Consider the following 7,509-nt stretch of genomic DNA (forward strand, 5'->3'; position numbering starts at 1 on the left):
CCCTGTAATATGCTGGACTATATTAAAATGTTTGTGTTTCTCTGCATCTGGCAGAGGGTTCAGTGAGTAAAGGGAGGAACACTCATTACAGCATTTTGCAGGACAGAGATGTGCTTCATGGTGTACTAGGACCAAAGAACAAAATATCTGCAAGCTTTCTTTCCTGGTATGCAGCATAACTCCAATGACAGAATTTCACAGCTTCCTTGAGAAATGCAAGAGAAATATGAGATCTGGGTCCTCCTTTGTGCACAATTCCCACCTCTATTGAATACCAATGATTGTCACTAAGCCATTTGCCTTTTTTAGAGCTTAAAACATGTTCTACAGAGAAGATGTCTCTGTCTCTAAAACATCCTGATAGCAGGGACCCAGTGGTCCTGAGGAGCTGAGCCAGGACTGTGGCCATGGAAACAGTTCAGTGCCTGTTGCCTGCACTTCATGATCAGCTATCCCAGCATTTGACTGAGTGGGGACCAGATCGTTGCTGGTGTGCAGCCCTGCCTGGATGGTTGCTTCACGCTACTTGTTGGAAGTGTGTTATGTGCTATTTGTTTCCTCAGGGCCTTGGTCTAGAAAGAAGGGCAGCAGAGGCAAGCAGGGGGGATAAGTAAAAAGAACAGAATGTGCGCTTGGTCTGGATAAATTATCTAGCTCTTCATATTTTGTCTTTAATGTGTTTCTGTTGCTCTTATGACAAGAGAAATAAATGTAGAAGCCTCTATATTTTTAAGTAAATGCAGCCATGTATCACATTAGAGATTTTGGTGAATGACAGACTGCATACATGACCATTCCATAAGATTATATCACCCAACCACCTAGCTCCTCTAAACTCTGGCTTTAGAGATACTATTTGCAGGCTCTTGAGATGGCCCCTGAACATTTTTCACAAGGAGTAAAAGGGATTAAGTATCTCATGAGGTTTGTGGGATTAAGTGCATTACTATGTATGATGTGTTTAGAATTAGTTTGTGATCCATGATATCCCCTTAATATGTTTTCGCTGTTACTGCTTTGTAATGGACATTATCATCTGGAACATTGTTATTTATTCCTGGGCAGTGACTTTAGCATCCCACTAAAGGTAATGTGTAGTTTTTGTATGAGTGGGTCCAAGTCCAGAGCATATAAGGCAGAGGGGAAAAACAAAGTCCTGACCCAGATACAAGGGGCAGTTTGAGGATACCCATGATGAAAGGTAAATAGATAATTACTACTGGCTCTTTGTGGACTTAGGGGCGATCAGATGTTAATAAGGCTTTAGAGATCCTATCATCAGTGGTTTTAAAAAATAATACTACATATTTTCTTTAAATAAACTTGACATGGATTCAGATTGAAAATCACACGTCTGGTTCAAATCTGTGCCACAGAGGGTAAACCAACTCAGTTAAGATCATGCAGAGTACTAAGCAATGCTGTTAACACTCAAATCCTAATGCACCCTCTGAGCCTGTTACTTCTTTGACAAAGAGATCTGCTATGCCTATTCTTTCCCAACATAATAAAATAAAAAACCTTAGGATGACAGTGGCGATCTTCCAAAATGTGATCCCAGTCCACTGTTCTTCACTTCCTTGGGTTAACTAGTATCTTTCTATTCTCCGATGATATTCTACCTTCTAATATTGACTCACTCCAGTTGCCTGAACAATACCCTCTTCCCCAGTTCCACCTGTGCATATCCTTCCATCTCGGTGAGCAGAACTTCAAGCAACTTAATCAGGGAACCCCTGCTCAACTTTGCCTCAATGGAATTCAAACATATTTGAGAACAGCGGCTTCCTCCTATAATCCATTTCCCCATTTGTGGAACTGAAACCTTTATCACTGGTATCCTATGTCTCTCCCACGAGCATGTCTTGGGAGCAGATAAGTTGTGTCTTTAGCTTGGCTACTGTACCATGGGATGGGATAGAAAGGAGGGGATTTGCCAAGTACCTAGATGTAAAGGGTTTCCTCATATTCCTCATTTGTACCTAATGTAGAGGAAAGTTGAAGTTTTTTAAAGACTTATTTATTTATCTGAAAGTCAGAGTTACAAAGAGAGGGACACACACACACACACAGAGAGAGAGAGAAAGAGAAAGAGAAAGAAAAAGAGAGAGAGAGAGAGAGAATCCTCCATCCACTGGTTCACTCCTGAGGTGGCTGCAATGGACAGCACAGGGTCAGGCTGAAGCCAGTAGTCATGAGCTTCATCCAGGTCTCCCACATAGATGCCAGGGACCCAAGCATTTTGGCCATCTTCACTACTTTTCCTAGGCCATTAACAAGGCACTGCATCACAAGCAGAGCTGCTGTGATATGAATCCGTTCACATATGGGATGCCAGTCTCAGGCAACTGCTTACCCACATACTACAACACTGGCCTGAAAGTTGCACTCTTGAGCTGATGCGGTTTACATGATAAATTTTTTTCTTGATATTGTCATATATCAGAGTTCTGAACCTTAGAAGGGGACACATGTGTTTTGCGCTTGGGGTAGACGTGAATCTCTGTGGTTCAGAGGTTGGGATATGACAAATAGAATTTCTATGGTGGACAAGAAATATACCCCACTCAAATCTCTAGAAACTGAGGAGGAATTACCTGTGTAATTGTGGTGTTCTATCGCATTTGGTAACTTTATTATTATTTTTAAAATTTATTTGACAGAGTTAGACAGTGAGAGAGAGAGAGACAGAGAGAAAGGTCTTCCTTCCATTGGTTCACTCCTCAAATGGCCACTACGGCCTGAGCTATGCTGATCCAAAGCCAGGAGCCAAATGCTTCCTCCTGGTCTTCCATGCGGGTGCAGGGCCCAAGCACTTGGGCCATCCTCCACTGCCCTCCTGGGCCACAGCAGAGAGCTGGACTGGAAGAGGAGCAACCGGGACTAGAACCTGGTGCCCATATAGGATGCCGGCGCTGCAGGCGGAGGATTGACCAAGTGAGCCACAGTGCCAGCCCCAGGATTTGGTAACTTTAACAAGAGATTTTGTGGGTGCCCCTTGTGGAGTCACATAACCACTCAAATGCAGGGACCTTCTGTCACCAGTAGGAAGAGATGATATCAGAGAGTGAGAATGTGAGCATGACTCCTAGCTCTGGAGCTGGTTGCAGAATGGAGAAGGTCTCTGAAAAAGAATGCAGGTGGCCTCCAACAGCAGAGTGCCCCTTGCCTGACAGTCAGTTCAGGAAAAAGGACCTCAGTACCAAGATCATAAGGAAGTGAATGCTGTCCATACCTGCAGCAGTGTGGAAAGGTATCATGGGCTCTAGATGAAAATGCAGCTAGTTGATTCATGGATTTAATTCCATGAGGCCTTGACCAGAAAATGGAGCCAGAGCACTCCAGCCTCACCACCTACAGAACTGTAAGATACTCATGTGTATTGTCTCAAGCTGCAGTTTATAATTCCTTCTGTAACAATAGAAAACTGAATATACAACTGATTGTGTCTTGCTTTCTGATTTTTATATTCAGAGTCATGTGTCAGAGCAAATGCTGTAGGCCTAAAACAAACAAACAAAAAACCGTTATGTGATTCTTCTTCAGCCCTTGTGATCTGAGAGCCTGTCCCAGGCATTTAAGATGTTCAAAGAGTTTCTTGTTAGTATTATTGAGCAAACCTCTGCAAGAAGCAAGATACGGACTTACTTAACTCTGTGCTAAAATGAACTGAGATTTAGTCATCTGTTTACAGTGTTTATGGCCACCTTCTCTTAGTGCTTGTTGACATGAGCTGACCACACAAAACTTCATAGTAATGATCACATACCAGCATTGACAAACCAAATCAAGAAGGGCAACAGAATAACCCTGATTATTAAGATACCCCAGTCACATTCCTGCAAAAGTAATCTGTCCTATTCTTCAAGTTTCCATGTTTTGTTTTACAGAGTTCCAATCATGGACACTTCATTCTTTGACAAGGGAGGGTGGTGGTTTCCCAACTCTCTAGCATGTGGAGTGTCAGGAGAATGCAGGTTAACTCAATCCCAAGACACTTCTGTGAACCTGCTTCTTATCCACAAAATCCAAAATACTGCTCATCCGACTCTCAGCAGCATCACCAAACATAGTGAGAAGCTTGTGCTGCCATTGGATCAGGAGATCAGGCAGAAGAGATAAGTCGTATAAACAAAGAGAATAAAGACAAATTGTATTGATTTTGGCTTTCTCAGGATGCAAGTGATGTTACTAGAATGAGGGCTATCTCATTTGAGTGAATCTCTGAGTACAGAGTTCATACATGTCTAAATAAATGGTGGATAGAGATGCTATTCAGTATTGCAGAAGGAAATTGGGAGGAAGAATATTCTCATAACTGCTTGGAGATATGGATTTGTGAATATTCATTCCAAGGCAAAGAATTAGAAAAATAGAAAGTATGAGCACTTTGAACCACAAATTCCCTTTATTGGAATACATCCTAGAGAAATACTTAAAAAAGTGGTAATGGAGAAACATGAACAGGGGAATATATTCCTCAAAATATTATTTGTAACAGTGATCATGGGAAGTAATTTTCTGTCCAGCAGTTGTGGAGTATATTCAATACCTAACTGCCTATCCATACCCTGAAATTGTCTGCAGTTGTTAAAGAGAAAAAGGCAAATTATGACCAGCTTGATGGTGATGCCTTGAGAAAAGCTAACATGGGGACAGATATAGTTGTGTGCAGTATTTCTGCCTTTGCATGGATTGTGGAGCAAAGCCTATTCCTCTTCTTCTCAGCTGAACAAGTTGAACTGACCAAAGCAAGGGTTGTAGAGATACCTAGTCCCCTGCTGGTTAGCTGGGAATGTGTAACACAGAAGTGCACACTACTAAACCAGGTCCCAGATGTGCTACATAGATTTCTATGGAAAGAACTCTGTCTGTACAGGATTTAGATTCAAAGGAAAGCCAGGAAATACAGTCTATGGACAAAAAGAAATCCACGGGAAAATGATGTCACAAAACTTCCCCACCTGCCACAGCAAGGTCTGCCATATTGATGCTCATGCTGCTTCAAAATGATGTGATGGTGCAGGTGATGGAACTGCTCTCTAGCAACAACCAAGCTTTAAGGAGATTCCTTAATCATTTGTCCTTGCTCCTGAGGGCTCTGTTGCAAGGAAGTTTTGTGTTCACAATTGTACCTTCAGATACCAAGATGAGGTCATTCATGGCTTTGTCTCTGATCCTCAGGAATAATCTGAGGATGACATAGAGAAACCTGAAGAAAGAGAGCAGGCTCCTGAAGTGGTCCCCGATGATTCATGAGCTTTCTGTGATCAGACTGTCAGCAATGACTTGGAAGCACATTTAGAGGAGCCTGTTAGTGAACTAGAGCCTGATCCTGAACCAGAAGCAGAACAAGAATCTGTCTCTGAAATCCAAGAGTAAAAGTCTGAGCCAGTATTGTAAGGAACTACTACCAAAAATGCTCAGAAGAGTTATTCTCCAGCACCCACAGATGTAATGTAGGCACTATAGGAAGACTAGAAGACATTTGCTTGGGCATCTGTGACCAGTAAGACTCTTTCACCCTGTGGAGCTATTCCTGTTACTGGGATAACAGTTCATGTTACTTAAGTTCCAGCTGCACATCCACGTTCAGAGTCTATGCCTGAATCCCCAGTTCCAAGGCAGAGGCCTCAGAAGGACCAAAGAATGTGATGAAAGTGAATAAAATATTCCTCCCTAGAAGGGACACAGACCAATCTGTGAGGCTGATGTTGAACCTGAAAGAACTGTGAGATGCCCTGACAGTCACCTGGTCTCCTTTTGCAGCATGCCTTACAAGGTAGACCAATAAGAACTTAAAGATTGCTTTGAAAATTATGACAATGTGTTGGAGGTCTGCAGTAACAGCGATGGGAAGTTACCCACTTTGGTGTTGTTGTGTTTGATCATTCTGAGCCTGCTGAGAGGGTCCTCAGCAACAGGTTAACCATGTTCAGAGGTGACATTCATCTGACTAAGGAAGAGAATAAGAGAATATCAGCAGATAAAAGTATATGGGAAGAACTGAAAGAGAAAATTTCCAGTGTTCACAAATGAATATAAGAACTGATCCAGAGATCAGGAGTATATGGTAAACTTTTGAGAGAAACGTTAGTATTGGACAGAGTATCTATGCATTATTAAATTGCCAGTCTCCACATTTTTGTTAATAAAAAAGCAATGTATCTTTATGATGGACAGATCGAGGTGACTGCTTAAGTCACTCCTCCAAGCCACTCCTCTAACATCACAATAATGTTGAGGGACACACTGGGCACACTTTGCCTCAGGTGACGTGGGACAGGAAGCACACAGCATTAACTCTCTAGTATTCCTGGTAAAATGTTAAGACTGGAATGAATCACTAGGCAATTGCCAGACAGCTTGCTGGGACCAGAAACTGACATGTCCTCCAGAGCACGAGTTACTGCCTCCACTGTTGTCACCAATGACAACAACAGGTTGAGGAGATGCTTTTGTTCCAAATGGACCAAAGCAATATGGCAGCACACTTTTTCATGCTTTTGAACCTAAAATATCTCTTCTCCTTCTTGTTGTTAGTGATGATACTTTCTGTCTTAGGAAGACACATCTGTTGAATTGTTCACTGGTCAGTATTCTGTAGTTGTCTGACAGTTGCTTCATAATTCAATTCAGACTAAACATATCAGCATCTGTGATACTGTCTCTTCCTACATGGAGGCAAAAATTGGCTTGTGGTGTTTTGCTCCTCCAGTTACTGCTGAGTCTTGTTCTTTAAATGATGAGAAAAGCCCAAGTTAAAGTCTCAGACCTAGGTATCCTTAGGGAATGACTATAAAGGGGGTCTCAAGTTCTGTCATTTCTCCCATCTACCCACCCTATTGGATAAGAAATTGTAGAGAGTGATAAGTGCAATTCAGTCCTCATAAAACTTCTGCTATTTTGTGTGGGAACTGACTGGAATTACTGTTCAGATGTTTCACATCCAGGAAAAACTTGTTTTTGTGATATCCTGTCATTTTAGCTACCATGGGTCACCAGTTCTGGCAGTTCTTTCTGTCTGGGAGGGAGAAAGAGAGAGAAATCAAATGAGAGTTTTGGTTAGCTTCTGCTGACAGCTGAGTTTGGAGGGACTGCTCCATAGTGACAGAGGCCAAAGCTAAACTGAAATTCTATGCAGTTGAGGGGCTGAGCTGCAGGTTGACAGAGGGGAAAGTATGAAAGGTAGAAGTTTGAGGGTAGAAGAACACCTCCATGAAATGACAGTCTGGCCTGTGATGTAAGATATGGGGACTTTGTACTCTCTCTCTCTCCCTCCTTCTCCTTTCCCTTCCCCCATCCCTCTCCCCTCCTCTCCTTTTTATCTGTGTGTCTTTCTCTCACCCTCTCTCTGTAACTTTGTCTTTCAAATAAATAAAAAATAAATAAATCTTTTTTAAAATTTTTCATATTGCTTCTAACAGTCTAAGGGACATCATTCTCCTCACTTGGACCTGCCTAGAGCAGAGATTCTCCTTCTCAGTGAGAGCTGCCTGCAGAAAAGAT

General features: G+C 42.2%; 1 pseudogene; it reads left to right on the forward strand.

Annotated features, from left to right (window-relative positions):
• Window positions 1–4,763: 4,763 nt before the first annotated feature.
• LOC149127549 (ras GTPase-activating protein-binding protein 1 pseudogene) lies at window positions 4,764–6,039 on the forward strand (annotated as a pseudogene).
• Window positions 6,040–7,509: the final 1,470 nt, after the last annotated feature.

This window comes from Oryctolagus cuniculus, chromosome 3 (assembly GCF_051225735.1).
Source record: "Oryctolagus cuniculus isolate XC-2025 breed Fujian yellow rabbit chromosome 3, ASM5122573v1, whole genome shotgun sequence".
NCBI classification, from domain to species: domain Eukaryota; kingdom Metazoa; phylum Chordata; class Mammalia; order Lagomorpha; family Leporidae; genus Oryctolagus; species Oryctolagus cuniculus.